This window comes from Cyanistes caeruleus, chromosome 1 (genome assembly GCF_971803275.1).
Source record: "Cyanistes caeruleus chromosome 1, bCyaCae1.hap1.1, whole genome shotgun sequence".
Taxonomy (NCBI): Eukaryota; Metazoa; Chordata; class Aves; order Passeriformes; family Paridae; genus Cyanistes; species Cyanistes caeruleus.
Window position 1 is genome coordinate 21,506,913 of NC_141701.1, and position 17,516 is coordinate 21,524,428.

At 45.7% G+C, this 17,516-nt stretch overlaps 1 long non-coding RNA gene across 3 annotated transcripts in view; it reads right to left on the reverse strand.

The window, feature by feature from the left end:
• Nucleotides 1-71: 71 nt before the first annotated feature.
• The window catches only part of LOC111924493 (uncharacterized), a 33,013-nt gene continuing 15,568 nt past the window's right edge, over nucleotides 72-17,516 (reverse strand). The window contains exon 5 of one of the 3 annotated variants that reach the window (XR_015287098.1): nucleotides 72-121. This is a non-coding gene — a long non-coding RNA (uncharacterized LOC111924493). Of the gene's footprint in view, nucleotides 122-16,133; nucleotides 16,216-17,331; nucleotides 17,406-17,516 lie in introns of those variants that run through there. The other 2 variants (XR_015287062.1, XR_002861668.2) reach the window with 2 other exon arrangements.

Consider the following 17,516-nt stretch of genomic DNA (forward strand, 5'->3'; position numbering starts at 1 on the left):
CATAACCCTGTCAAGTACCAAGGATCTTGGAAAGTAATTGAATTGTATTAAATTATTCATGTTATACTTACATAGTCACCATGAGGGAAGCTTGACTGGCTTTCTGTTGACTGAGCTGCGCCTGTAAGCACAGTGAAAGTATTGCCTAGTTTTACATACTCTTTACTGGGGTGAAAAGTTACCAGGTTAATCTTGATACCTGGAGAAAACAGTTGAACCACCTCACTGAACATGAGCTCAGTGGCCTTACCCGTCTGCATATGGGATTGACTTCAGCAAGTTACAGATCTTACTTTTACAAGTTATTCTTGTATTTAAAAAAAAAAAAGTTTTCATCTTTGCATTTGTATCATGATGTTCCGTTTCCAGAAGCATCTGAGCTCTTTATTTTGGTATTTAAGGATTGAGATTGGTAGTAAAAGTGGTTAGGGTAATTTTACACCTTTATAAAAGTAGTTACGGACATAATAAAAATTAGAATCTGATTAAGAACAGGAAAAAGGGAAATGTATGGAGGGCAGAGGTTAACGAGGCTTTCTGAGGAGAGCTTGGTACATCTCTGTCACCAGTGAAAAAGTAACAATGACTTCTTTAATACATGAAAGCACTTGTCAAAAGGAAAAAGCAGTAATCAAACACATTTACAAAACAAAGAGCTACATTCCAGTCTGGAAGCAAGGCGAGTTGACAGACCATGACTAAAAAAATTCCAGTGGGGATATTTGATCCACTTTTAGAAAGGACCACAGCTCTGTAGCATATGTGAGTTCTGTCTTGGAGATGCTTTAATGAAGATGTTGCCTGCTTCCCCAACTAAGAAAATTTTGAGTAATAGGGTTCTGTGAAGTAATTCCATGTGCCTGGAGAAATCAAGGTATTCCTGAAAACTATGAAGCACATATGATCAACCAAGTGGAACACAGCAGAAGAAATATTTTACTACTGTGCCTTTAAATACAAAATACAAAGGTACTTTTACATAGGTTACTGAATGGTGCGGTGGGTTTTGTTTAAGAAAGCCTTCTCTGAACTTGGAAGTTACACTGATCTTTTAAATACCACAGAAAGTTCACATGGAGTCTTCATTTCCCCCATTCTTACACTCAAGTGATCTACAATCTTTGATGATAAAAAATGTCCTGTACTGAGCGATCAGCCTTCTCTTACTACAAACATGTTTCCATGTATTTTGAGTCTTTGTTCTGCCTCGAAGCCCCTGAGGTGTCGCAGCGCCGCCTCCTGCTTTGCTGAGCAGAAAATGCTGCTGTGGGCCTGTCATGCTGTGAGTGTTGAGTGCAGGACTGACACCACACACTGCACACCCTCCTGGGGTCTGCACAGGGCTACAAATGAGGGATGGGCAGCACTGCTTGAGCAGACAAAACCAGGAGGAATTGAGGGTGTCTGCATGGATCCCCACCACTGCACCTAGGGCAGCCAAGCCTCTCTGGCAGTCTTGTTCCCCTCTGATGGGGATACCTCCCAGGATGGTGCCATGGCCATACAGAAGCTTTAAAGGCACAAGTTTGGGGTGCTGCAGATGCAGCCCTGACAGCCCAGAGAGTGCCTGTTGCACTTGTGGTGACTCAGCTGGCTGCACTTTCTGCTGAGGTGTGCAGCAGGCAGTGTGTGGTGGGGTATAATCCCCTACTGCCGGAAAATCACAGCTCAGCCAGGTCCTGGGAGGCTGGCATTTCCTAATTCTGGACAGAGGACAGAATAAAGAACAGACAGCCCTTTGGACAAGAAAATTTATTGAAAGTCAAGATGTAGCCACTTTTCTCCACTCTCTTGGGATTTTTTTTAATGGTAAGTAGTTTTATTTTCTTCCAAAGTACAGTTAAAACTTGTTGAAGGGTTCAGCCTTCTGGAAAATGATCACTCAAATCACCTTATAAACAGGGGGGAGTTTGTTTGCTACTGGTATGGTTTTAAGGTGCCTCAAAACTCATGTGGGGAGAGCTATTCTAAACAATCACTGTTATCTTTGAGCAGTATTCAGAGACCTTACATTAATCCTACGTATTTCACTGAAAATAATTTTTTTGCCTACTCAACCCTTTGAAAAGCTGTCATTGCCTGTTAGCTGTAGTAGTAGGAGCTGCTAGTTCTGATGAGACCCAAGCAGGCTTTTCAAGTCTTGAGGCTACAAACTCTACAGTAAAGGTTGCTTTATTTGTTTATTCCTCTGTTACAAAATCATTTGTCCTAAGGATTTTTCTCCTTTTTTTCTATCCTCTTGTAGCTGGGTTTGAAATAACAAAAAACATTTTTAAACCTACCAAGTCCTAAGTGGTACTTGATCTCTGAAAAATTCAGAAATATTCATGATAAGACACAACTTCAATATGAATCCTGGTAATTAAGCTCAATTCAATGTTTTTTTACATTGTGCTCTGCTGTGTCCAAACTCTGCTTTTGAGAGATGAAGACAGAAAAGTGCTCTGAAGGCTTTCTGTCTTGTGTAATTCAGTTTCCAACTGAAAGCAGAAAAGCTGAGGCAGCTCCCCTGGTTTAGTCTCAGGATTGGTGTGATTTTCCTGGAGTCAGCACTTCACATTATCACCAGTTCTTGGGAGCTGAGTCAAATTACCTCTCCTCAGTGAGGCTGAGGCGTAGCTTCAATAGATGCAAAGCACTTCCATCTTTAACTGTGTGCTTGAAGCAGAAGGAGCTGTTCTAGAGGAGTGGATTTGCTCCACAGTTGAGCAGGGCCACGAGGAGCACAAGCCATCCCATCAGCACTGGCTGGAGTGGGAGGACTCCTGGATCCTGGGGTGAGGCTCTGACTGGGCCTTATCTCCACCATTTAGGTGAGGGATGCACCTGCTGGTTTTCCTGATAACATTTATTAGCAGTGAAATACAGAGAGGAGCCAAGTCAATCATGCCACATGCCAAATTGCTTTTTTAGAACTAGGGAGAAAACGACAACTTCAGATTCTGGTCTCAGGCAAAATAGAGCAACAATTATGGCTTGAAAGTAGGAGTTCCTAAGGGCTTTGGAGGTTCACTCTGCAAGCCATGCAGTTTTGCTTGGCCCCTCAGGAGCCCACATTTCTGGAACATTCGAGGTTCCTGTAGCAAACAAGGCAGTTTTAGATATCTTTGGAGAACTTTCTGGTAGAGCTGTTCTGTGGAATCATTTTAATTTTTTTTCCCCAGAAACCTTTTAAGATCACTGCTCAGATGGTTGTTTTGCCCTCCTGGCAATGCCTCCAGATGTTACCAGACTGTAGTGGCTGAAAGTAGCCTTGAAGGAAGCTGGAACAGGGTCCCCCATTTCAGCTACTTGATGCAGATCTGGAATGCTGTAATTCATTGCAGACCCATTACTTTATGTGACTTCTGACTGGGAGGAAGAGGTTAAAAAGAAGAGGTTTCAGGGACAAAACTTCAAATATGTCATGCCCTGAATTACATATCTGAGGCTTGTCTTAAAAAGGGATTGGAAAATAGTAGTTTCAACCATAGACTACCTTCTTTTTGTTTTGCTCTTTCTTAGGGTGTGTGTGTTTTATGGTGGTTTGTTTCTTACTACAGATATGCTTCTTCTCTGAAGCAAATTAGCAAATTATTTTTGTTGCAAGGTATTTCTTTCCTGGCAGGAAACATCAGTTTGAGTGGGAGAAATTAATTCTTTAGAGTTTGTTTGCTTTATGGTCTCCTTGCTTTTAATCCTGGTCCCTTGTATAAACTGTACTGTAGTGTTTTAAAGTTTGACCATTTCATCAGGAATCATATTTTGGTGAGTAAAGTGGTATCTGTGTATTGGAAGCATCCGCTGGCAGTGCCGTTGGCTGTAGAGGAGTGTGCAAACCACATAAAATCTGAATATCATACACTTGAGCTGCCATCCCAGGCAGGCTGGGTGGACCCCAGTGACCTGTAGGACAGACATATCAGCTTGTCAATGTGCAAATTTGCAAAGCCAAGTCCCTGCTGCTGAATTTTTTAGGTTCCTTAAAGAGGAAAGAATTGCATAAGTATAAATCAAGATAGAATATCCTTATTCCTAGATTAATATCAAATTTAATTACATTAGGGTTTTTTAATCTAAATTTGATAATTTTATTTCTTTATGTTTCAAAAGTAACACTTGGAAATGTTATCCTCTAATGCTCATGCTTTCTGCTGCTGTATAGCCACACAAGGAGGTGAGAGGAAGATTGATCCCCAACCTTATGCCACAGAGCCAAGTGCTTGCCCATTGCACCGAGTGTTTCTTAAGAGGCTCATTGCAGTTTAACCTTCTGGGACAGGGAATTTAAGCTGTTCTGCTGCTAATGCTAAGCCATTTAGCATCAGCATGTCTAATACCACTCCTATTGCCAAAACAAACTGGAGAACCCTTCTAGGTCAGGGAGATTGTCCCTGGACTGGCCGGCAAGCAGCATTCCATGAAAGAGAATTCTTCTGACCGAAGGATGTTCCTGGGGTGACCGAAGGGGAATCCAGTAAGCTTTGTAAAGAAAACACTGATCTTCAGCAAAGCATATTTGTGTGGTTTGAGACCTGGCAGTTTTTCTTTATGTGCCTTCACAGTTCTGTTCAAGGTAGAGGAAGGTTAACTCCTCAGTGCTTACAGCTGAGCTTTCACCCAAGCTAAGTGATGTCAGGCGTTGCAGTGTAACTCCAGACCTCCACGTGGTCATCATGCTGTGTGTTGAGGAGCAGTGACCATGGAGGGGTGATAGGCTCTGCACTAGAGCAGAGAATTACTGAAGCAAGGTGCCTACCCTGTAACAGGGAAAGAGAAGTGTAGGTCTATTACCTAAGGCAACAAACATCAGCAATGAGCAAGTTCCTCCTCCAAGATGAAGCAGGTTGATGGTCATTCTGCAAGTCCAGCACAGTTTGATCTGCTGAAGTAAAAGGATGGATTTTACCTTCTGCTGCCCATCAGTAGTATTAAAGAAGTTTAACATCTGCATAGCAAATTTTGTAGCAAGCCATCTTTTCCCAGTCTGTTTTTGTCATACTTGAAATTCATTGTGTGCTATAGCCCCAACAAAACAGCAGGTAGCACAGCTGGGCTATAGAAAGAGTTTAAGTTTTAGGGAAGATAAGTCTGTGGTGTTGAGTATTCTGAAAGCTAAATAGGTATTTTCCAAAGAATGCAAACAGACACTTTGGTGAGGTGAGCAAAGAAAATGCTGATGGCAAGACTAAAACAAAAGGAAGTAAGAAGACGTGCTGAGAGACATAGGGACGTGAGGCAGCAAAAATTCAACCTCAAAGCACATAGGAGATTACACAACCCGGCTTCCGAGCCAGCCCTCGGGGCTGGGACCATCCAAGTAGCACATGCAGCGGGACCCTCCATGTTGTAGGACTGGAACGTGTTTCACAAGCTGCTCAAAAGTGGACTAGACACATGAGAATTTTTAGACAGAAAGACACCTAGAAAAATGGCCAGGACTTAATGCAAAATGGGATCAGGTTCGCTAAATGTGACCTTCAAAAGTACGGTTAGATTTGTATCTTTTTTTCTTTTTTCGCCACTTTTTTCTAAATTAAGAATTTATATTTTAAGCGTATATCAGGCCTGTGTTACTGACAAAACTGATGAGATGTTGATGAAAATCTAGTTTTGGTTGTACTGCTATCCACAGTAGAAATCTAGGTCACAATTAAGGTCCATGAGGAACCAGTAGAATGACATCATCATTATTGAAGATACCAAATGCTGCACAAATAAGAGTTTTAAAGGGAGTGTCTAATTGATTTGGAGTTTTCTTAGCTAAAAAAAACCTTCCAGTGCCTGGTCAGTGCTGGGGCATGTCATCACAGACTCCTTCTCCATTACTGCAGGAGGTCAAAATGATTGTCCTGTGGGGTTGGTCAGCTAGGGGGGTTCTGCTTCAGCAACTGTTTCAGTGGTACAATACGTACCAGGAACAATTCTTCCCCACTCTGGAACCTGCTCTATATGCAAGGCCCAAGGTTTTGAATAAGCTTGCAAAGTGAAATGAAAACTGGACTTGACATTCCCAACTGCAGCCTGCCCAAGCCAGGGACAATCCCCAGCCATCATGTGGGAGCTACCTGCCTGCTGCCCACCCAGCTGCCTTCCCTGGCTCCTGCTGCCAGGAACAACTGCCCTGGCAGGCAAACCACCTAAGGAAGCCCTGGGCTTCTCAGCAGTGTTCAGCAGATTGGGAGAGAGGTGTGGGGTTAGGAAAGCAGAAGGTGATAGATTTTCAAGAGGAAGAAGGGAATAGTTCTAATGGTTTGGGTGCAGTGGACAGTCTTCCTATAGTGGGATAAACGTAATAATAGCAGGGAAAAAACTCCAAAGTCCCATGTTAAATATTTTTGTAGTACCTCATGTTCTAAAGACATGGAAATGTAAAGGATGGATCCGATATGCTTTCTAGTCAAACTGAACTTAATTAGTTAAGCCTCTGGAAGTCATATGAAAACCTAAAATTCATGCCTAGAGGGCCATTTGGTGTGACAGAAAATGTATGTTTGGAGGAGAAGAGTGGCTTCCAGTGATCACCTGGATGAAATCTGTGATGATTTCAAAGCCTCCCAAGACTCATACCATGAGGCACACTGATTCATGAGTCACCTTCTCCTGTATCCTACTAATACCTTGGAATTGATAACAAAGGGAAGAGAAAGAGAAGTTGCTGGGCTGGTTTTAGTCTAGTAGTTGACCTAAAAAGAAACTTCACTGTAAAAGCTTTAAACTAAAAAATATCTAGATCTTCTATCTCTGAATTTCAATATTTTCCTTTTTTCTCTTTTTGTTATCAAATAGATGAAACAAGGTGGCCAATTACTGAATTGCCTGTTCACTGGTAATTCTGTGTATATGTATTCTGTTGCAAAAGGATAAGGAATTTTCTAAGGAGAGCCCATTGTCTTGGTTCTTCTCCTTAAGCTGAGCTGCTTCCCCGTCTCCATGAGCACCTGGAGGGGGCGATGTGTGTGTAGATCACCTGCTGCTGGCCACAGGAGAGCCCCAAGGGCTGCACCCCCAGCTGTGCCTCACTTCTCTGAAACACAGAGCAGATTCCAGCAAAGCCATGAAGATCCCTTCCCAGCAGGCCAGCACAGCGGGCGCCTGAGGCAGTTTGGCAGTTCAGCCAGTTAATGCATTATGGTCATTAAGGTTTGAGACATGAACATCCTGTCCGAGGCTGACGGTGTGAATGACAAGTCAGCCAGGAAATGGAGAGCCAGTCCTGAGCCATCAGGAGAACATAAGTGTATGGCCAACACTGGCATCGCTGATACTGCACTATTCTGGACTGGGCCCCCAGGAATTCAGCTCGTTTGAACCTGGAGTGATAATGTGACCATCTCCTTCCCCTGCCTGTCAGCTGCTCCTCCAGAGGGGAAGGCGCTATGAGGGATAAACCCGCAAGAAGCTGGATGGATTTCCTGCAGGCCCCCAGTGCTGACTGCAGGTGACACAGCTCATGGCCCATGGAAGGCCAGCCAGAGAGAGGGGCCAGCTCTCTGTGCTGCAGTCACACCGACCCTCACTGGTGCTCTCTGTGTTTTCTGGGATGCTAATGGGAAATTCCATTTTCTTGGAATGATAATGAGGAAGCCTAAACCCTTCTCTGCCCTTAAAAGCTGCCCTTAAAAGTTACACCTGAGACATTGGCAGAGAAATTCAAGGTGGCTGACTGCCTTACTCCTGCTCCTATTCCCTGGCTAAAGAATGGAATTCAGTCTGTAAGGCTGCCAGGTTTGACTTAAGCTCATGTAAGAGATCTTTTAATTGAAATGTTCAGTTAAAGCATTTATTATTCAAACATGGAACTTCAAGATGTAATTAAAATCTTATACAAAATCACAGATATTCAGGAGGGTGTGTAAGCTGAATTTGGAACAGGCTCCATGTCACAAATGGAGCAAAAACTACATCACACTCTCCCTAACAAGGTTCCTGGAACAAATTAAAGAATCAGTTAAGAATTCTTCATGATGAAATAAAATGTCCTTGAGAGATGAGCCAGATGACCTTCGCTCACTTCAAGAAAGGTCTGTTGCACTCTGATGATACGTTTTTCTTTTACTTGCAAGTCCTGCAGAATTGATTCTGATACTGGTTTTTTATGACATGATCTTCTTTAAATATGTCTTTTCTATGATGTGTCGTGTGCTAAGGCTTTTCAGTTGTGTCACAGACTGAAACCCCTTGCTATAAGACCATATGCATCTAACAATAAAAAACAAAACCCACCAAAATAACAAATGGAGAAGTTATCAGACTCACTAATGCAATTTCAGTGGTGTGTTACAGCAAGAAATAAAATCTATGTTTAAAAAATGAGAATGTTGCTTATGTTGTTGATGAAGAACAAAGTATTTTTGTAGTTACTTAAGAGCTAGTGTTGAAAGTATTTGACACCCACCTTCAGCTGCCTCTCTGAGAAGAGCCTGATATGCTGTGCAGAGGTCTGACTATTCTGTAGCTGAAGATGGAGCACTGAAAGAAGAGTGTGTTGTTTCTCAGAATTCTCAGAAGATGCAGAATTATATGAGAGAAGAGGAAAACCTTTCAAGAAATGCTTCTGCTGTTGATAATGGTAGCAAATTATGTGCTGGGCTCTACAGGGTATAGCAAACACATGCCCTGGGGGCTGATGCTCTCAACTGTAGTTCAGTGCATCTGCAGAATTCCTCCAGAGGCTGAACATGACGCTGAAGTTCATTTCTCTGACTACAACTGCCTGGCAGCTCTCTCTGCTATGTGTAACCTCGGTGGAGAAATGTCCAGAGACTTAAGTGCTAAAGCCTCGGTGCCTGCAAATGAGCACTGTTGGCAGTTCAAACTGAAACTTCATTTTCTGTATTCAATAATGAATTCTAGCTCTTTTGGTAGAGCAGCAACATGTTTTCTATCCGGAACACCCAAAATCTTTCTTTTTGCCTTGCTTGTAGGAAAGCATCATTATCTGTCTCATGACAGCAAGTGTCTGGTGTGGTAGGTCATGGTCTAGAAGGATGTCAGGCTCCACATTTCAACACCACATCCAGCCTAATGGAGCAGTTTTGAGCCCAAAGACCCCTGGACAGTAGTCCTCAGCATTGAACCATAGAAGAGGCCATGGTGCTGAACTGTAAAGCAACTAACCTTTGGACTTTGTACTGTAAATGGAAAAGGCAGAGCAGGAGTGTCCCCTCCACCTGTCTCCAGGAGCAGGCTTCAAGATGCTGGGTAGTGGTAATCCCTGTGGCCCCCTCTAAAGCCAACAGAAGAGAATGGGTCCCTCTACATGGGTCACTAATGCTGTATGCCACAGACACAGGGATCTCTGGGAGATGCCCTTCCCTCCTGTGATGGGCAAGTGAAGCCATGTTTTTGATGGCTGAAGTCAGAGGAGCTGCCCCTCTGCATCTTACTCGTGCCTGCTCTGTTTTGTGTGTGCAGCCTTGTCCACTGCCCTTTGGCCCCACCTCAGTGCCAGGCTCGGTGTGTTTACAGGTCCCTGTCCCTGTCCCTGGAGCAGCTGCAGCAGTGCCCTGCAGCTGGTGTGCATGAGGCACTCCAGAAGGGCACCCTCTGCGGGGCTGGAGATGACAATCCGAGGAGCAGGGAGATTCTTAACCCTGTTGTTCTTATAACAAATTCCCTTGCTGCCAAGCAGTGGGGAAAGCAGCTCCTGCAAAATCCTCCAGGTTTCTTTCAGATCTGTCCTTATGTGACTGAAGCAGGAGGGCAGGGTTGATGCCTGCAGTGACCCTTGTGCCTACAAGACAACCCAGGGCCTCAAGAAGCTGTTTATTGCCAAAATCATAATCTCTAGATAAACAGATGAGCTGTGCAGACAATAAACCTTTGATTCAACCTGTCATGCATGCAAATCCAAATGCTGCTGAGAGTAAGTATTCAAGCAGAATATTCAGGAAACCTGCAAATGGGACCTGGACATATTTTTCTTATTCATTCAAAGCCATCTGCAGCATGTTGGTGCTACCTGCATGGAGTGGTCCTTGCCAGGACACCGACCTCCTCTCCCCTGTGAAATGAAGGGAAGGAGCCCTGTTGCCCCAGGCAGCTCCCACACAGGCAGGACAGGCCAGGTACAGAGGCTGGTCCTTGCACTGTGCTGCGCTGAATCCCAGGCAGGGAATTGGCTGTTTCTGAAATCAGCACTTGCTGTTGTCTTTCAGAAAAACTGTGTTGGAAGCTCAACAGGGTAGAAAGTACGTGCTGCAGATGGAGATCAAAAGCATCAGGGCAAAAGTTGTAGTTTACACTGCAGGGTAAGATTTACAGTCCTGATTTTTGTTTCCCAGGAGGACTGGGCTATCCTATGCATCTCTTTATGTAGTTTCTCAATCAGAAAAGTGATGCAGCTGAAAACCAAGCTGTATTTTCTGCAGTGAGGTCCCTGATTGCAAGGGCATGAGGCTCAGCACTGGTACTGGGGGCCCACCCTTTGTGATTTTGTGTCCTTTAGGGAACACAGCCTGCATGCAGAGCCTGATCCTGCAAACTTGCAACAGCCACATGCAGTGCTCGGCTGCTCCATCCCATGGAGCAAAGCCATATTTTGTTTGAGCATTTATGATCTAAACCAGACTGATTCATCCATGAGCCACTCCTGTGTGAAGCAGAGGTCACTCACTGCTGGATCCTGTCCTGCATACACTCTACTCCTGCATAAGATATAAATTGAGGCTAAAAATGTTTACAGTTTTTTCTATTCTTGAAAAGAAACTAGGTTAGGCAATAAAAAAACACTTTGCTTTATCACTTTTTTTTTTCCCAAAAGGAAAGAGGAAGGTGAACTTTCTCTTTATAAGCAATACATATGAAGGGTTTTCGTAAAAGAGTTTCACTCATTCTCCTATTGTGTTGTTAGTTAATGAAAACAACATGCTGGTGAGATCTCTTAACATTTGCTGCAGGATTATGATTTTGGGGGCATGCTGCAATAACCAGGATGAGCTGCAGGCAGAAACCATGAAAGGTTTGTAGGGAAACAACCCTTACATTGTATCAGACCAAGTTTAGATCATAAATGTTGGGCATAGTATCTCTTGGTGCATTTTCACTTGATAATCTCTCCATGATACATAGCCAGGATCCTGGGTGAATAAACTGAATTTTAGAGTGTTTGCCATCTCCTACCAGCTCAGTTGCAGGAAAGGGGATAGGAAAGGGAGAGTGGAGGATTAATTTGGTTTCCATTGCCCTTCACAGTACTTCACACACTGAGGTGCCCAGACTTGAGCACCTCTTCCAGAAACAACACAGGATTGTTCCCACCTGCCCTCATCAAAAACCAAAACTCTGGCATTGCCTGCAAGTGAGGGGGTTGCTGCTTGTCGAGATGAACCATGGTAACTGAAAAGAAGGTAGTCTCTAGGGGTTCTTAATATTCCTAAATTCCTGAAGTACATGTGCAGTGAGATAAAAAAAGCCTAATTAATTTTGCATTTGAATAAGTCCTTTGGTGAAGAACTTTCATTTCACCATCAAGAAGACTGGCAACAGCTGCCAAATCGATGTCAGTATGGCAAAAATTTAGTGGCACCTCTCACCTGAGAGCAAGACAGTCTGAGAAATTGCTTTTGAAAAAACACTGCCAGAGGGAAAGGTACAATCCAGACATTGTTTTTCATGCTTTATAAACATGATGATATAGCAGCTTCAGCAGTTGATGTTAGGATTGCAGCTGCTTGGCTGATGCTGTGCTAAGCCTCTGTGACCTTGGGCAAGAAGCGCTGTCCTGAACAGCACCTGTGGGAGGCACGAGGAGGGGCCACATCTCCTGTCCAGCTGTTGGCATGGCAGAGGTGAATGTCCCAGCTCCTGCAGCCCCTCTGCTCCCCTCACCAGCTGTCAACCACCAGAGCCCCTGAGAGACACCTGTGGATGCTGAGGCTGTGGCAGAGGCCCTGGGAGGCTGCCACAGAGTGCTCCTTCACCAGCAAGAGCAGCAGTTGTCCTTCCACACTGAGGTTTGCTGAAATGGGCACGCTCATGTTGGAGTTAAATCCCAGCCTTTTGGGTGTTAGCAATAATTTACACTGCTGAAAAGGAGACTCATGAGATCATCTGAAGTTGCCTTTTGTGAGAGTTTAAAACTACACTGTCTGGGATGTGATGAATACTGCTCACAAAGACTCAGGCGACCACCCAGGAGTTAATATGATTAAGATCATTTATTCCTTTTGTAATTCTAAGAAAGCTTTCAGGTTCATGAAGTGAGTGGCTTCTGTTCCTTTTATCCTGAGATGGCTACACCTACTAGTGCTTGCTGTGTGTCACTTTGACAAAACACATTTTCTGTGCCTTATTTACATGAAAAAAAAAATCCAGATTATTATAAACATTTCTATTCACATCAAAAGCATTTTTATTTTGCAAGCATTTCTTTGTTATTTCCTTTGCTACTGAACCACAGCTGCTGAGAGGAATGCTGGCATGTTGCTCAGCCTTCCTGCCCACTGCTGCTGAACCAGTGGGGTTTCCATTCCTGCAGAGGGATCAGCTCTGCCATCAGTGGCCTGGGGACATGGGCACACTCAGAATAACCCCTGGACCATCCAAGCTGGAAGCTTCAGCCCCAGGAGAGTCAGGGAGAGATGCAGAATCTGATGTTCCAGAATTGGTCTGCCCAGGTTTCCCCATGTATGTGTGGGGTGACTATCCCTTCTGCCTGACCATAAGCATTGATGACCAGAGATGAGAGACAGACACCAAAGTCTCAGCAAGGAGCCAGGAGGAGGAGTGAGAGCCAACAGCATCCAGCACCTGCTGAGCTGCAGCTCCTGTGTCTGCTGGGCACTGATGCAGCTGGGCAGGGGCAGCAGGAGAGGTGTTGCTGGTGGGTGACACCAGCCTGAGCATGTCCTGGGAGACACAGTACCTCAGTGCTCAGTGCTGTGATGCTGGGACATGCCTGACATCTGGAGAAACAGAGGAGACCAGAAACTCCTTTTCAAGGTGAGAACCAGCTCTGGTCAGCCCTGTAAAGAACATGGTAACATGGCTGCTGGGCCTCTCCTGCAGAGCTGAGCTGCAGTGAAACAGGACATGGCCATGGCACACAGGTACAGGTGCCACTGCACGGCAGCAAAGTGCCATCTGGCCTTGCAGTGTGATTCCACTGTTCACTGTGGGGTATGTTCTGGGCTCCTTTTTCTTATTCTGCTGATAGCACATTTGTTTGCAGTTGTCTCTCTGTGAAGACCCTGCAGTCAGTCACACGAGATGTTACATAAATCAGTTACTAATTTCTTCAGTGACTGAAATACCAGCCGGCCCCCGGAACGGCTCAGCTAAAGAAGCAAACCTGGCGGGGGTGAGAGGAGGGGACAAGAAACCCCCCGCAAGCCCAGCAGAGCGTGGGATGCAGGCAGCAGTGGCAGCTAAGCTGAGAACAGGGTTTGCTCCTGCCCAACAGAAGGAAAAATTAACCCATCCAGCATGTTTCCAGCACAGCTGTGAGTCTGCATGCACCTTGGCATCGATGCCACGCTGCTCCCTGCACCAGTGCACCACTCTCTTGCCTCCTGCCTGGGAAAGCTTCTTTGGTTCTTGCTGCAGTGACCACATAAATTTCTCAGTCTTTCAGATCCAAACAAGGTAAGCAGGCTGCAACATGCCTGGGCAGAGGTGATGCCACCTCCTGTCCTAGGGGAGGAACAACCCCAGGCACCAGCACAAGCTGGGGTCTGGGGTCAGATGGCTGAGAAGCACAGGGCTGCTCACAGTAACCTTCTGCATCCTTTCATTCTTTCTTTCTTAAGTAATTTGTTCTACAAAGCATTAATTTCTCAGCCCATGCCCTCAACAGTTTGATATTGCTAAGCAATACCCTCTGGCAGGAGGCTGCTCCCAGTGAGCATGGAATGTCAGTATGGTGGGACCTTGGAGCTGGGAAATCCAGCCTGTGCCTCTGCAGGTCAAAGAAATCAGACTGGGAGCACTGGGGATGCAGGATGGCGAGGCCTCCGCAGCCCAGAGAAGCTGAGATAAAGTCTTTTGGCTGGCAACATCTCACTGCTGGAGGTCATCCCACTTGTGCTTGGAGCCTTGTGCTGTCCTCATCCCTGCCAGGTTTGTGCATGGTCTCAGTAGTAAGGTGGGTTTTTTGCCAGGGGTCCCATCCAATTCATGTAGCTCTGTGACAGTCTGACAAGGGTTCTCCTGGGTATCTGCAGCATCAGAGGCTGGCTAATAACAGAGTAATCATACAAGCTAATTACAGGGTTACTTTTGCCCACTACAATAAAGTGCTACTTCATAATTAAAAATAAAGAAAATGGCAATCCTAATTATTAGGCTTTCATTAAGCTGACAGAGGTATATATGGCACTGCAAGGACTGTTCTTGTGACCTGCTCTCAGTCCCCACCCACTCCTGCCCATGACACTCATGGGGAAGCCCAGAGCAATTTCTCCCACTGAAAGCAGGGTGTGAGTAATGCATCTCCATGTAGACCTTACCAAATGTCACATAGATTGGAGGATCAAGAGGAACCTGCCCTTGAGCATTCCTCAAACTTCAATGCCTGCTGCAATCCAACCTGCAGCCTGCTGCCGATACTCAACCATTGGCCACCTTAGCAGCTCAAGCACTGCAGTTTTAACATAACCATAAATTACACCATGTTTCATGTCTTCACATCCACATGGAAAATAATCAAATTTGTGCTTAAAATAATGCAGCAAATACACTGTGTTGCTCTTTCCAGCTTTCCCGAGCAGCCTTACCCCTGGCATGCTGGGCAAGGAAGAGCTGTGTGGGCTGTCTCAGGCTGCCTCTGCCAAAGTGCCAGGTACAGGCAACTTCTCTGGAGGTAGGAGGGCTTACAAGCCTAGCACCTGTAAGTCTTGCTCCCACTAATAAATGAAGTGACAAAATATTGTGTTAAGAAAAAGTTAGCACGTTGGTGCTGTTTGTAAGGCAGCACAGAAGAGATACCAGGTTATTCCTATTCAGCAAACTCACATTAAGATGCTCCCATTATAGGAAAGACTTTCACAAGGTCTGTCCCTACCTTTCCTTTGCAAGATAGGACTCTAGCCAAAGACTTGAATGTTTCAGATGTAAGCTGAGCTGAGGGAGTGCTGCTGCAGTCAGAGGTCAGGATGTGAAGGACAAAAATTCGGTTCTCAGAGGCCTCTCAGTCTGGGCATCAGTGGATTTTCCCATATTAATGAGCCTCTTCAGGTGTGCATACAGGTCCCATTCACCCAAACAGGCAGCACTTCCCACCAGCAATGCCTTCAATTTCAACATTGGATGAAACATATCAGAGCTCCCTGCTGAAGAGAAGTGTATCCCAGCCCTCAGTCTATAACAAAGGGAATCTGATACCATCTCAACAGACAAGTTCAGACCTGCAGAGGCAACTCTGCTTTCTGGGACCTGAGCTGAGCTCCTGAGGTTAGAGTAGCCCCATGGTTTTGCACCATAACCAAGCAGCTCTGGGGTCTGTTTGCCACGTGGCACTGAAAACAGCCAAGCAAACCTGAAACTGCTGCAGCACTGCCTTTGCCACTGAGCAGGTTGGAATGCTGAAAAAGGAATCAAAGTGATGAAGCATAAATGTCTGAGAACCAGAGAGAACTGAGATAAGGTATGTTCCCAAGGCAGCCCTGTAAGCCAGCACCCCGTGGGGTGACTGCGCTTCACTGACCCTGCCCCTCCGCACCTGGTCCCTATTCCTTCCTGCCCAAGGCCAGCCCTGCCCAACCCTGATGCTTTTGTGCTGTCTACTTAGAAGCAGCCAGGAACAGGTTACTCCATGAGGCTGTGACTGAGGAGCACCCTGACCTGAACACTCTGTGCTCGGGTACTCAGAGTGCATGGATATGTTACCTGAGCCAGCTTTCCTTTCCTTCCTTTTTAATCAGCACTAATTGATTGATTTGGCCTTATTCTCCCCCCCCCCCCCCCCCCCCCATGTGGAAGAAGAGGGGCAGCATCACTCTTGATGGAGCACATGTATTTATTTGCCTTCAGAAAGCCACCAGCATCCTTTTGAACATAGCCAGGTACATTACCAAGCACAAAAAGGAATTATGTAAGAGAGATGGAAGTTGCCATGTGCCTGGCCATCACTCCAGTGCCTCTGCTTGGAGCAAGACCAACAGCAACGTACCCAAGTGCTGCTCAGGTGTGATGCCCAGCTGCTGTCAGCAGCCCTGAAACCCTCTTCTCCTTGTGCCACACCGAGACTTCCCTCAGAGCATTTCACATATACCAGTTTTTTCCTTTGTCCTTCACCTAGGGATGCAAGAGATCAGGAGCAAAAAATGGTGTGGGGGACTTGGTATTTTTAGCAGGGGCTGGAGGTAGCACTGGGGAGATCAGCAGGCATCTGGCTACCCCAGGGAACAGGACAGGGTTGGGCTGGAGGGGGTTGTGGAAGGAAGCAGTGGTTTTCATCAGCAGCAGGAGGGGAAATCCAGCAAGACAGCTGCTTCATCAGTGCTGGAGCCTCCCAGGGGCCACATTGTCTTGCTAAAAAAGGAGCTCATGTGCTGGAATAGTAAAAAATTGACTCTGAGGTTATTTAGTCACTGGTCACAAGCTGATGGTGGAGTTACAAGCATGAACACAGTGATTCCCCAGCACTCACAGCACAGTACCTGCAGGACAGGCTGTCTGTTCCCACACACCTCATTCCCTCTCATCCCCAGCAGTGTGGTGGTACAGGAGACATGCAGTGGTGGACCACAGCAGGTGGTAATGTCAACATTAGCCTCTCCTCTGCCTGCACCCAGCCCAACTGCAGCCCAGGGGCAGGATGCCCTGCAAGCAGCAGCATCACCTGGCAGCCTGCAGAGAGAGGGGCTGTGCTCTGGGGACATGCCTGGGGAACATGTCTGAGGGGATGGACTGGTGGAAGTAGGTTGAGGTTTTTTGATTCAGTTATTCCTATCCAACTGGGAGCAATCTTGAACATTCCTTCATGGCACCACATGGTTTAGAGGAGAAGCTGTCCTCAAGAGTAATCATTTTGCACATTTTAACACAGAGAAAAGAGCAGTCTCCTGCCCTGTGCCACAAGAAAGTGGATGGTAGGAGACCCAAGAGATGTAACTTCCCCTGGGCAGAGGGGCAGTGCTGCCAGGAAAATGAAGTGAATTTAAAAGCCTAGTGACATCCTTCCTTTCCTCCATGAAGGTTGCAGGACACGGCCATTTGGAGATCAGCAAAGGGAGATCAGCATTTAAGGACAACCTTTCCTGTTCTGCTGTTACCTTCTTCTAAAACCTTTAAAGGGTGTGAAGCAACAGGAAGGAAGCCAGAGAACCAGTAAACGCAGTGAGATCTGTGCGCCGTTAATTTGTTACTCACAGAAAGGGGATGAAAATCAACTGTTTAAAAAGTGGAGGCTGAAGGAGAACTCAGGAAAGGAGCAGTCAGCTTTTTGCACAAAAAAATAAGCTCCTCTGGATTGCTGTGGTCACCTGCATGCGAGACATCACAGGGCAACAAGTTAGGAGAGACAGCTTTCTTAAATTTCCTTTTTTGTTACACACCCTAAATGTGGCTTTCCACCCCATATTGTTTTGGGGTGA